Source organism: Panthera leo, chromosome C2 (genome assembly GCF_018350215.1).
Source record: "Panthera leo isolate Ple1 chromosome C2, P.leo_Ple1_pat1.1, whole genome shotgun sequence".
Lineage (NCBI taxonomy): Eukaryota > Metazoa > Chordata > Mammalia > Carnivora > Felidae > Panthera > Panthera leo.
Window position 1 is genome coordinate 157,509,568 of NC_056687.1, and position 13,950 is coordinate 157,523,517.

At 37.3% G+C, this 13,950-nt stretch overlaps 1 pseudogene; it reads right to left on the reverse strand.

Annotated features, from left to right (window-relative positions):
* Nucleotides 1-2,963, reverse strand: part of LOC122229372 — a 42,555-nt pseudogene extending 39,592 nt beyond the window's left edge.
* Between the last annotated feature and the right edge of the window lie 10,987 nt (nucleotides 2,964-13,950).

The following is a 13,950-nucleotide window of genomic DNA, read 5'->3' on the forward strand; positions in this document are numbered from 1 at the left end:
AAGCCCATGCCCACACAGCTGGTTAAAGGTAGACCCTAGGACTCCCGCGTCCTAATGCCCTCGTACTACATCATGGTTTCTGTATTAGAAGTAGTAGGTCAAAGAATATGTATCTGCCTTTTTGACAGTCTAGACATAAACATTTAAACATTTTTTCAATAGTTGCATTTTACCTTTGCAATGATACAGCTGTAGTAATAGTGAAAGCCAAAAACATCTCAAGAGAGGCAAGAAAAAACTAAAGGAAAAACAAGAGGCCAGGTAGTTTTCACTTGGTCCAAATATTTGTCTTTGAAGAGGTAAGTCAATGGGACTGCTAAGGTGACTTATTGCCAAGTTCAGTATTGTCTTCAGTGATCACGTAAGTGGGGAGATGAGAAGGTACTTCCTGAGCCGGAAGCATTGATATGCCTTGGCTGTTTTCATTCCTATTGTCATACGGTGGAAGAAAATACCCTCTAACTGATGCAGCAGAAAATCTGAGTGAAGCAGGTTAAGGTCACCAAAACTAAATAAAAACAAAATTGGAACGGGGATGGGAGTGTGGAGGGACTCCTGGCAGTAAACCATTGCAAGCTATATGAAACACCTTTGTAATATAGGGTAAATATTTCTGAAAAATAAACCATAAGCCATTTTTGCATAATTTTATTGTAGTAAAATATACATAACATAAAATTTACTCTTTTATGAGTTGTATAGACCAGTAGCATTAAGTACATTCACAATGTTGTGCAAACGTCACCACTGTCCATTTGCAGAACTTTTTTTTTTAATGTTTATTTATCTTTGAGAGAGAAAGAGGGAGAATGCGAGCAGGGTAGGGACAAAGAGAGACAGAGACACAGAATTGGAAACAGGCTCCAGGCTCCGAGCTGTCCCCACAGAGTCTGACGCAGGGCTCAAACCCATGAACCATGAGATCATGACCTGAGCTGAAGTTGGATGCTTGATCAACTGAGCCACTCAGGCACCCCAGAACTTTTTCATCATCCCAAACAGAAACTCCTTTTTTTCTTTTTTACCACTGAATCTAGATACTTTTTAAAAATTTAGTTTATTGAAGCGTAATTGACATACAATGTTACATTGGTTTTAGTATACAACATAGTCATTTAACAACTCTATATACTATGCTATGCTCGCCAAAGTATAGCTACCAGTCAACATACAACATCATTACAATATCATTGGCTATATTCCCTAGGCTGTACCTTTCATCCCTGTGATTTATTTATTCCACAATTGGAAGCCTGTGTCTCTCTCTCCCCTTCATCCATTTTGCCCATCTTCCCCACCCCCTCCCTTTTGGCAATCATCAGTCTGCTCTTTGTATTTATGGGTCTGTTTCTGCTTTTTCTGTTTGTTTGTTCATTTGCTTTGTTTTCTTAGATTCTATGTATAAGTGAACCATGCAGTATTTGTCTTTCTCTGTCTGACTTATTTCACTTAGCATAATGCCCTCTGGGTCCATCCACGTTGCCACAAATGGCAAGATCACATCCTTTTATGGTTAAGAAATATTCCATTGTGTGTGGAATATTGTGATATGCAAGCTATATGAAACACCTTTGTAATATAGGGTAAATATTTCTGAAAAATCAAACCATAAGCTATTTTTGCATAATTTCCACACTCCCATCCCCATTCCAATTTTGGTTTTATTTAGTTTTGGTGACCTTAACCTGTGATATATATATATTATATAATATTTATATTATATATATATATATATATATATATATATATATAATCATATCTTCTTTATCCATTCATTTATCAACAGACACTTAGGTTGCTTCCATATCATGGCTATTGTAAATAATGGTGCAGTAAACATGGGGATACATATATCTTTTTGAATTAGTGTTTTTGTTTTGTTTGGGCAAATACCCAGTAGTGGAATTACTGGGTAACATGGCATCATCTCTGTTCACAATGACCTCTCCAACTTTTCCTAAGTCATAAGGCTGAACATCTTCAAGATATAGTCAATCTTTCTCCCAACATTAGACCACCAGTAGCAATAGGCACGTCTTTAATCTAGTTCTTTCTGTTGTTGCCCAAACCTGGTGTTTTGACTGCTACAACCTGAAGACCAACTTTTAGCCTATTCAAACCAGTGTACTTAGAGCTTCTCCATCATCATCAGCAGTTATGACTAAAGGCTTACAGTAAGCATTGGCAATTTCAAGAGCAGGTCACTGGACAGGACAATAGAAATTTTCTTTTCACTCAATAGAACATGGGAATCTTGGAATTCACATTTCTGACATGTTGATGTATTAATAAAGTATACAGAAATATAACCTCAATCAAACATCATGCCTTTAATAATTTCTAATTCATCCTTCAGTGTTTTTCCATCCTTTACTGTGATGATACCCTTCCTTTCAACCATTTTTATTGCATAAGAAATAATGTCAATTTCTTTGTCTCCAGTTGCAGAAATCGCAGCAATCTGGACAATTTCTTCAGGGGTTATCACAGGTTTATACTGCTTCTTAAGCTTAACAATTACAGCATCAACAGCTAACATCATATCTCTCCTGATTTCCATGGGATTAGCATCTTTGCTAATCTTCTCAAAGCCTTCCTTGGCAAAAGAGTGTCCTAGTATGAGTAGGAGTAGTGGTACCAGCCTCAGCCTCTTCATTTGTGTTAGTGGCAACATCTTGAACAAGTTTAGCGCCAATATTTTTATATTTATCTTTTAAGTCAATGGACTTTGCAATGGTCACACCATGCTCTGTTATTTTGGACTTTCCCAGTTCTGTTCAATAGTCATTGTTATTCCCTTTGGCCCCATAGTAATGGCTAAATCATCAGCTAAAAGGTCTCCACTTTGACGCATTAAGGCTCAGGCATCTGCACCAAATTTTGGCATAAGCCCAAGTGACATAAGGAGCCAGTGCCCTGGACACTGACCTAATTTGGCAAAGGACTGTGAGTAATGGAAACATTTCTGTGGGGCAGCAACAGAGTGTGCTGGTGGTGAGACAGGCTATTGGAGGCAAGTCAAGGATAGAATGCATGGCATACGTGGCTAGGATTGTATGGTATCCCTATTTTTAATTATTTGAGGTACTTCCATACTGCTCTCCACAGTGGCTGCACCAATTATATTCCCACCAACAGTGCATGAGGACTCCTTTCTCTCCACATCCTCACCAACACTTGTTTCTTTTGGATACTAGCCATTCTGATGGGTGTAAAGCGATACCTCATTGTAGTATTGATTTGCATTCCCCTGATGATTAGTGAGGTTGAGCATCTCTTCAATCTGTATGACTTCTTTGGAAAAGTGTTTATTCAGGTCCTGTCCATTTTTAGTCAGATTATTTGGTTTTTGGGGTGTTGAGTCATGTAAGTTCTTTATATATTGTGGATGTTAACTCCTTTCAGATATATCATTTGTAAATACCTTTTCCCATTCAGTAGATTGCTTTTTTATTTATTTCATTGACGATTTTCTTCACTGTGCAAAATCCTTTTATTTTGGCCTACTCCCAATAGTTTATTTTTGCCAGACAGAAACTCTTTACCCCTTAAACAACGATTCTCTATTCCTTCCTCTCTCCAGCCCATAGTAACCTCTATTCTACTTACCGTGTCTATAAATTTATCTATTCTCATTATGTCATATAAGTGGAATATAATATTTTCCCTTTTGTATCTGACTTTAAGGCTAGGTAATATTCCATTTATGTATATACCACATTTTGTCTATTCATGCATCTGTTGGTGGACATTTGAGCTTTTCTATCTTTTGGCTATTGTGAATAATGCGGATGTAAACACTGGCATACAACTATCTATTTGAGTCTCTGCTTTCAATTCTTTGGAGCATATACCTGGAAGTGGAATTGTTGTATCATGTGGTAAATCTACGTTTAACATTTTGAGGAAACACCAAAACATTTTCCACAGAAGCTGTACAATTTTACATTCCCACCAGAAATGCACAAGGTCCAAGTTTTCCAAATCCTCAAAAACACTTGCTATTTTCTATTTGTTTATAATAGGCATGTTTGTTTCTAATAGGTGAGAAGTAGTATCTCATTATGATTTTGATTTCCATTTCTGTAATAACTAGGGATGTTGAACCTCTTTTTATTGATTATTAGTATGTCTTCCTTAAAGAAATGTCTATTCAAATCGTTTACCAATTTTTGAATTGGTTCATTTGTTTTTATGTTGTTGAGTTGTAGGACTACTATATATAATCCTTTATCACATATATGCTTTGCAAATATATTCCTTTATTCTGTAGGTTGTCTTTCTGTTGATAGTGTCCTATAATGCACAAAAGTTTTTAATTTGGGTGAATTTATCTATTTTTCTTTTGTTACCTATACTTTTGGTGTTATAACCAAAAAAAATCATTATCAAATCCAGTGTCATGAAACCGTATACTTTTTGTTAGACAAAATGACTTTTAGAATTTTATCAATTGTCAATAACAACAACAAACCTTAAAATGTGCACGAATGATCCAATTCTGTGATATAGGAAGGTTGAAATTTAAGGATGGAAAAAGATATATCATTAAAATATGTATTTTTTTAAGTAGCAGGAGTGGCTATATTAATAACAGACAAAATGAACTGCAGAGCAAACAAAATTACTAGAGACAAGGGGGACATTATGTGATGACAAAAAGATCAATCTCAATCTATAGGAAGACATAATCCTAAATATGTATGCACCAAACCACAGTCTCAAAATATATGAAATAAAAGCTGAAAGCTGATAGAGTTTAAAGGAGAAATAGATGCATCTGCAATTATAGTTGGGGACTTCAATATCCCTTTCTCAGTAACAGATAGAATTACTACACAAAGTCATTAAGGACATAGAAGAATTTAACAACATCATCTTATAGGATCTAATCGACATTAATAGAACACTCCACTCAACAATAGCAGAATACACATTTTTTTCCAGGAGTCCATGGAACATTCACCAAGATAGACCATATCTTGGCTCAAAATATAAACTTCAACGAACAAAAAAAATTGAATCATAGAGTTTATTCTCTAACCATAATAGAGTAAAATAGAAATCAATAACAGAAAGATAACAGACAAGTCTCCAAACACTTGGAAATTAAACAATATGTTTCTAAATAAGTCATAGATCAGAAGAATTCTCAAAAGAAAAATTTTAATATCATAGAACAGAATGAGAATGAAAGTACAACACATCAAACTTTGTAAGACATAGTTAAAGCAGTGCCAAGAGGGAAATTAATAGCACTAAAATGCTCACATTAGCAAATAAGAAAGGTTTCAAATGAATAATATAATTTTCTGTCTCAGGAAGCTAGAAAATTAAAGTAAAATAAATCCAAAGCAAGTATAAGGAAAGGAAAATTGAAGACAGGAATAAAAGATTAATGAAATTGAAAATAAGAATACAATCAAGAAAGAGCAATGAAACAGAAAGCTGGTTCAACAAAATCAATAAAATTGATAACCCCCAGCAAGGCTGACAAAAAGAGAAGATACAAGTCACCTATATCATGAATGAAATTGAGTATATCACTACAAATTCTGTGGCCATTAAAAGAAAAATACGGGAATACTATGAACAACTTTATACTCCATTTTCTAGAAAAAATTAGAAAGCTTAGAAGAAATGAATCAAGTTACTGAAAACCATAAACTACCAAAACTCAGCCAAGATCATCTGAATTGTCAAATATCCATTAAAGAAGTTAAATTCATGAAGAAAAACTTATTTTAAAATTTCCAAGCCCAAGTGATTCCACTAAAGTATTCTACAAAATATTGAAAGAGGAATTAACATCAATTTTATACAATCTCTTCCAGAAAATAGAAGAGCAGAGAGCAATTCTCAACTCATTTTATGAGGTTCTGATACCAAAACCAAACAAAGGCAGTACAAAAAAAGAAAAGTTTATGTTAATATCTCTTATGAACTTAGATTCAAAAATATTCAACAAAATATTAGCAAAGTCAATTTAGGTATGTATAAGAAGGATTATGCACCAAGATCAAGTGGGATTTATTCCATGTGTGCAAATATGGTACAACATTCAAAAACCAATCAGTGATATCAATTCACCATATCATATAATCATATCATTTGATGCATAAAAGGCATTTGACAAAATCCAACACCTATTAAGTATGAAAACCCTATGCCAGTTAAGAGTAGAGGAGAATTACCTCAACTTTATAAAAAGCATTTGCAAAACCTTACAGCTAAAAACATACTTAGAAGGTGGAAGACTGAATGCTTTCCCCCTAAGATCAGGAACAAAACAGTTTCTGTTCTCACCACTCATAACCAACGTAGTACTGGAAGTTCTAGCCACTAAAATAAGACAAGAAAAAAATAGAAGTCATACAGATTGGAAAGCAGGAAATAAAACTGGCCTTCTTTGCAAATAACATGATTGCTTACATAGAAAACTCCTGGAACTGATAAGTGATTCAGCAAGGTTGCAGGACACAAGATCAACACACAACTATTAAACTGAATTTCCACATACTAATAATGGTGATGTGGAAACCAAAACTAAAAGTATAATATCACCTAAAATTTTTCCAAAGAAAATGAAAACTTCAGGTATAAATCTAACAACACAAATAGGGTCTTATGCTGAAAATTTAAAAATGCTGATAAAATAAATAAATGAAGATCTAAATATAGGAATAGATATACTATGCCCATGGATTAGAATATTCAACATAGAAAAAATGTCAGCTTTCCCCCCCTCTATAGATCACTATAGAGTTAAAGCTACTCCTATCAAAATCACACCAAGATTCTGTTGTAAATATAGCAAGTCCATTCTAAAATTTATCTGGAATAGCACAAGACCTAAAATAGCTTACATAATCTTTAAAAAAGAACAAAGTGAAAGGAATCATTGTACTCGATTACCTTACTATAGCTTATTATAGCTACAGTAATTAAGACATGTTGGTATCAGTGAAGAGATAGACATATAAGTCAATAGGACTGAATATAGAACACAGAAACAGACCCACACAAATATGCCAGCTGACTTTTCATAAATGTGCAAAAGCAATTCAATGGAGGAATCAAAGCTCTTTGAACAAAAGATTCCAGAACAAGTTGGGATCCATAGGCATAAAAATTTCACCTCACACCTAAACTTCACACCTTATAGAATAATTAACTCAAAACAAACACAGACTTAAATATAAAATGTAAAACTATAAAATTCATTTTAAAAATTGGAGAAAACTCTTCAGAATTTAAAGCCAGGCAAAAGTTCTTAGACTTGATACCAAAAGCATGATCCATAAAAGGAAAGATTGATAAATTGGATCTTACTAAAATTGGAAATTTTTGCTCTGAAAAACTCATGTGAAGAGGATGAAAAGGCATGCTAGAGACTGGGACAAAATATTTGCAAACCACATATGTGGAAAGGACTTTTTCTAGAATACATAAAGAAGTTTCAGAAGAATAATGACAGCAAGTGCAGAATAGGAGATCCCAGACCTTATCCCCACACAAAAATATCAATTTAACAACCATCCTTGGACGAAAAAGTTTATAAGAGCTCCAAATTCCAGGTCAGTGGTTACATCACATTAGTGGAGCACAGAAATGAGAAGAGTCATTGAAAAGGGTAAGAAAACACTTTCACTTTATCTGCATTAGCTTTCCCCCAAGCCAGCCCAGTGCAGAGCCAAGAGAGATCCCCTTAGCCAATGAGTTGTCTCATGGGGGAAATAACAAGCCCACTCACAGTCCCACACTGGGTCCACTCATGGTCCTCACCAACTGACCTGCCCAGAATCTTTAGCTGGGCTGATTTGTGAAGGGGTTTCCCTGACAAAGGCAATTTATAAAGACTGAAGAGATGATTGCTTCTTCAAATACTCAGAAACCAATGAAAGGCTACAAGAATCATGAAGAATTGGGGAAAGATGACACCACCAAAGGAACAAAATAAAGCTCCAGTAACCAGCCCTAAAGAAATGGAGATCTATGAACTACCTAACAAAATATTCGAAATAATCATCTTAAAGAAGTTTGGTGAGCTACAAGATAGCACAGGTAGACAACGAAATGAGAAAGGAAAAACAATACATGAACAAAATAAATAGTTCAATAAAGAGGTAGAAACCATAAAAAAAGAAACCAAACAAATTCTGAAGCTGAAGAATACAATGACTAAATTGAATTTTTTAGAGTTTCAACAACAGATTTTACCAAGCAAAAGAAAGAATCATTGAACTCAAAGACAAGTCATTTGCTGGGGCACCTGGATGGCTCAGTCAGTTAAGTGTCTGACTTTGACTCAGGTCATGATCTTGTGGTCCCTGAGTTTGAGCCCCATATGAGGCTCTGTTCTGACAGCTCAGAGCCTGGGGCCTGCTTCAGATTCTGTGTCTCCCTCTCTCTCTGCCCCTCTCGTGCTCACACTCTGTCTCTCTCAAAAATAAATAAACATTAAAAAATTTTAAAAAACAAGACAAGTCATTTGAAATTATCCATTCAGAAGAAAACATTAGGGAAAAAAGAATGAAAAGAGTGAAGAAAGCCTATGAGACTTATGAGAACCATAAGTAAAGCAAAATACATATTATGGGAGCACCAGAAGGAAAAGAGTGGAATAAAAAGGAGGACAGAATGTTTATTTATTTTCTTTCTTTCTTTCTTTCTTTCTTTCTTTCTTTCTTTCTTCCGATAGTGTGAGCAGGGGAGACGGGCAGAGGAAGAGAGAAGAATTGCAAGCAGTCTCCATGCTGAGCATGGAACCTGATGTGGGCTCAATCCCACGACCCTGGGATCATGACCTGAGCCAATGTCAAGAGTCATACATTCAACCAACTGAGCCACTTAGTCATCCCCAGAATTCTTATTTAAAGTAATAATGGCTGTCACCTGGGTGGCTCAATTGGTTGAGCGTCTTACTCTGGCACAGGTCATGATCTCACTGTTCATGAGTTCAAGCCACCCATCAGGCTCACTGCCTGTCAGTATAGAGCCTGCTTCAGATCCTCTGTCTCCCCTCTCTCTGCCCCTCCCTACTTTTGCTCTCTCCAAAAAAATAAATATTAAAAAAAAATAATAATGGCTAAAACCTCCCAAAATCTGTGGAGGGAAATAGATTGTCAGATTCATGAAGTCCAAATTACCCCCAAAAGATCGACTCTAAAGACATCTATACCAAGACACATTATACTTAAATTGTCAGGAGTAAAAATCAAAGACAGAATTTTTACAGCAAGAAAAGAAAAGTGACTTGTCACATATAAGGGAACCCCCATAAGACTATCAGTGAATTTCTCAGAACAAACTTAGAGACTTGGAAAAAGTGGGATGATATATGCAAAGTACTGAAAGAAAAAAAACGGGCCAACCGAGAATGTTATACCTAGCAAAACTGTCCTTTAAAAAATGAAGAAGGAGGAGCTAAGACGGCAGAGTGATAGGGGGACCCTATACTCGCCTTATCCCTCGAACACAGCTAGATAAACGTCAACTCATTCTGAACACCCAAGAAATCAATCCGAGGACTGAGAACAAAGTGCACAACTAGCAGGAGAAAAGAGGACACATCATGGAAGGTGGGAAGTGTGGAGACGTGATTTTAGCGACAAAAGCATCATATGTGCTGTGGAGGAGAGGGAGCCCTGATCATGGAAAGAGGAGAAAGAGAGAGAATGCACACAGAAAGCACAGGGGATTGAAGAAGAAAAACAATTGCCCAAAATCATTTCCTGGGAAAAGAAGAGGGGCTGATTACCATGAGTTTTTAGAACCAGGGGGGTTCAAAGACTGAAGTTTTAGAAGTCTTCATAGTGGCTGGTGTAGCAGTGCTCCTGTGGAGAAGGAGGGCAGAGGCCTGGGAGCAAAGAGCGTGGTCTCAGGATCTCCTCAATCTCACTGGGAGAGACAGTTCCCCTTCTTGGAGTACATTTGGGAGAGGTGGCACTGCCTCTTAGGAGGAAAAAGAATTGGAGGGCACAATTGTGCTTCCCCAACTTTAGCATAGGGGTAGAGACACCTGCTGAGGGAAGTTAACCTGGATGCCAGCTTTTTGCTGGCTTTACCATAAACTCCAAGCCCCTGTGAGGTCGAGCTACTGCCCTTCTGGGACAAACTAGCACCAGCCACAGTACGGCAAGACCCTCCCCCAGAGGACCAGTGTGGGTCTGCACCGAGCCAGATCCCTAAAATTTGTAGTTTTGAAACCTATCCTGTGTGCCTGAGAAAGCACTGAAGCATTGCACTTCCAGGGGGGCAGACAGCTTGGACACAGACCAGGTGTAGTCAGGGATCTGAGAGAAGGCTGAGACACAAGAGGGGTGAATACTTACTCTTCTGTGAGGGATTCCTGGACAGTGGACAGCACAATTGCCCTTCTCTGGAGATGAGAGAGCAAACGGTACCATTTTTATGCCCTGCCAAGAGCACTGGCAGACTTCAGTGAGCAGCATAGCACCCACAGAAGAGGCTTGAAGTGTTTACACCAGTCCCCTCCCCCCTGCTCTCTACAGGTGCTTTTTTTACTAGGGTAAATGTGCCTGAGAGCCAGAGTAGCAGTGGGCCCCTGCCCCAGAAGAGCAGCACAAAATCGCTGCACACACTGTCTTCTGACCATAGAGTGCTGCAAAGCTTCAGCTCTAGTGGAAATAGGATCAGCCTCATTTTAATAAGCAGACTAAAACACATCTAGTTAAAGCCCACCACACACTGGACAAGGACCAAACTGTCCCGACTGCAGACAAAGAGAATTTACCTGAGGGAAAGAGCAGCCAAAAAACAACAGCAGAGTGCACATAGCACACACCAGAAACACTTCCCAAGGTGCCAGACACTGGGCAGTATATGACCTCCTAATAAAGCCATTACTCTCAAGAGCAGGAAACATAATAGGTTTTCCTAACATAGACAGAGACCTAGACAAATGCCAAAATGGAGGAATTCATCCCAAAAGAGAGAACAAGAAAAGGTCAGGGCCAGGGATCTAATCCAAACAGATAAAAGCAATATGTTTGATCCAGAACTTACAACAACAATCAGAAGGATACTAGCTGGACTTGAGAAATGTGTAGAAAACATGAGGGAGTCCCTTACAACAGAGATAAAAGATCTAAAAACTAGTCAAGTCAAAATAAAAAAAATGCTATAACTGAGAAGCAAAACCAACTGGATGTAATGCCATCCAACTGGAAGAAGCAGAGGAACAAATAAGTGAAATGGATAAAATTATGGAAAATAATGACACTAAAAAGAAGAGGGAAAGAGGGGTGCCTTGGTGGCTCAGTCAGTTAAGTGTTTGACTTCAGCCCAGGTCATGATCTTGCAGTTCATGATTTCGAGTGCTGCATCAGGCTCTGTGCTTACAGCTAACAGGCTGGACCCTGCTTCTGATTCTGTGTCTCCCTCTCTCTCTGCCTCGCCTCTCTGTTCTGTGTCTCACTCTCAAAAATAAAAATAAACATTAAACTTTTAAAAAAAAGAGGGAAAGAAAAATACTGGGTCACAAAAATAGACTTAGGGAACTCAGGGGCTGCATAAAGTGTAATAATATTATTATCACTGGATTCCGAGAAAAAGAGAGGGGGAAAGGGACAGAAGGTTTATTTGAGCAAATTATAGCTGAAAACGTTCCTAATTTGGAGAAATAAAGACATCAGAATCCAGGAGGCACAGAGAATTTTGATCAAAATCAATAAAAACAGGCCAACACCAAGACATATCATAGTATAATTTGCAAAATACAGAGAAAGGGGGAAAAATCCTAAAAGCAGCAAAGGAAAAGAAATCCCTAACTTATAAGGGATGAAAAATAAGGTTGGCAGAAGACTTATCCAGAGAAACTTGGCAGGCCACAGGGAACAGAATAGAGAATCCAGAAATGGACCCACAAATGTATGAATAACTAATCTTTGACAAAGCAGGAATGAGCATCCAATGGAAAAAGACACTCTTTTTAGCACATGGTGCTGGGAAAACTGGACAACAACATGCAGAAGAATGAACCTGGACCACTTTCTTACACCATTCACAAAAATAACTTCAAAATGGATGAAAGACCTAAAGGTAAGACAGGAAGCTATCAAAGTCCTCGAGGAGAAAACAGGCAACAACCTCTTTGACTTCAGCAACTTCTTACTTCACATGTCTCTGGAGGCAAGAGAAACAAAAGCAAAAATGAACTATTGGGACCTCATCAAGATAAAAAGTAACACAGCACAGCACAGGAAGCAATCAGCAAAACTAAAAAGTAACTGACAGAATGGGAAAAGATATTTGCAAATAGCATATCAGATAAAGAGTTAGTATCCAAAATCTATAAAGACCTCATCAAACTCAAGACCCAAAAAATAAATAATCCAGTGAAAAAATGAGCAAAAGACATAAACAGAAAATTTTCCAAAGAAGACATCCAGATGACTAATAGAACATGAAAAAATGTTCCACATCACTCATAATCAGGGAAATACAAATCAAAACCACAAGGAGATACCACCTCACACCTCTCAGAATGGCTAAAATTAACAACTCAGGCAACAACAGATGTTGGTGAGGATGTGGAGAGACAGAACCCTTTTGCACTGCTGGTGAGAATGCAAACTGGTGCAGCCACTCTGGAAAACAGTATAGAGTTTTCTCAAAAAGCTAAAAATAGAACTACCCTATGACCCAGCAACTGCACTACTAAGTATTTATCCAAAGGACACAAAAATAGTAATTAGAAGGGGCACATGCACCTGATGTTTATAGCAGAATTATCAAAAACAGTCAAATTATGGAAAGAGTCCAAATGTCCACCAACTGATGAATAGATAAAGATGATGTAGTGTGTGTGTGTGTGTGTGTGTGTGCGTGTGTGTATAATGAAATGTTACTAAGCCATCAAAAAGAATGAAATCTTGCCATTTGCAAATACACAGATGGAACTAGAGTATATTATGCTAATTGAAATAAGTCAGTCAGAGAAAGATAAGTACCATATGATTTCACTCATATGTAGAATTTAAGAAACAAAACAGATGAACATTGGGGAAGGAAGAAAAAAAAGAGGGAAGCAAATCATAAGAGACAAGATCTTAAATATAGAAAACAAACTGAAGATTGCTGGAGGGGATATGGGTAGGAGGATGGGCTAAATGGGTGACAGGTTATTAAGGACAGCACTTGTGATGAGCACTGGGTGGTACATGTAAGTGAGGAATCACTAAATTCTACTCCTGAAACCAATATTACACTATATGTTAACTAACTAGAATTTAGATAAAAACTTGAAACAAAAAATAAATAAATAAAAAATTTTATTGCACTCTAGGTATTTATCCAAAGGGTATAATCCACCAAATATACTGATTCAAAGGGGCACATGCACCCCAATGCTAATAGCAGCACTATCAACAATTGCCAAATTATGGAAAGACCCCAAATGTCTATTGACTGATGAATGGATAAAGATACAGAGAGAGAATGGAATATTACTCCATGACCAAAAAGAATGAAATCTTGCCACTTTCAACAGTGTGGATGGAACTATTTTTTTAGTTTATTTATTTATTTTTGAGGGAGAGAGAGAGAGAGAGAGAGAGAGTGAGCATGATCAGGGGAGGGGCAGAGAGAGAGGGAGACACAGAATCTGAAACAGGCTCCAGGCTCTGAGATGTCAGCACAGAGCCAAACGCCAGCTAGAACTCACTAACTGTGGGATCATGACCTGAGCTGAAGTTGGATGCTTAACCGACTGAGCCACCCAGGCACCCCTGGAATTAGAGTGTGTTATGTTAAGTGAAATAAGTCCGTCAGAGAAGGACAGATATATGATTTCACTCATAAGTGGAATTGAAGAAACAAAACAAATGAACCTAGGGGACGGCAAGGAAAAATAAGATAAAAACAGAGAGGGAGACAAACCATAAGAGGCTCTTAAATACAGAGAACAAACTGAGAGTTGCTGGAGGA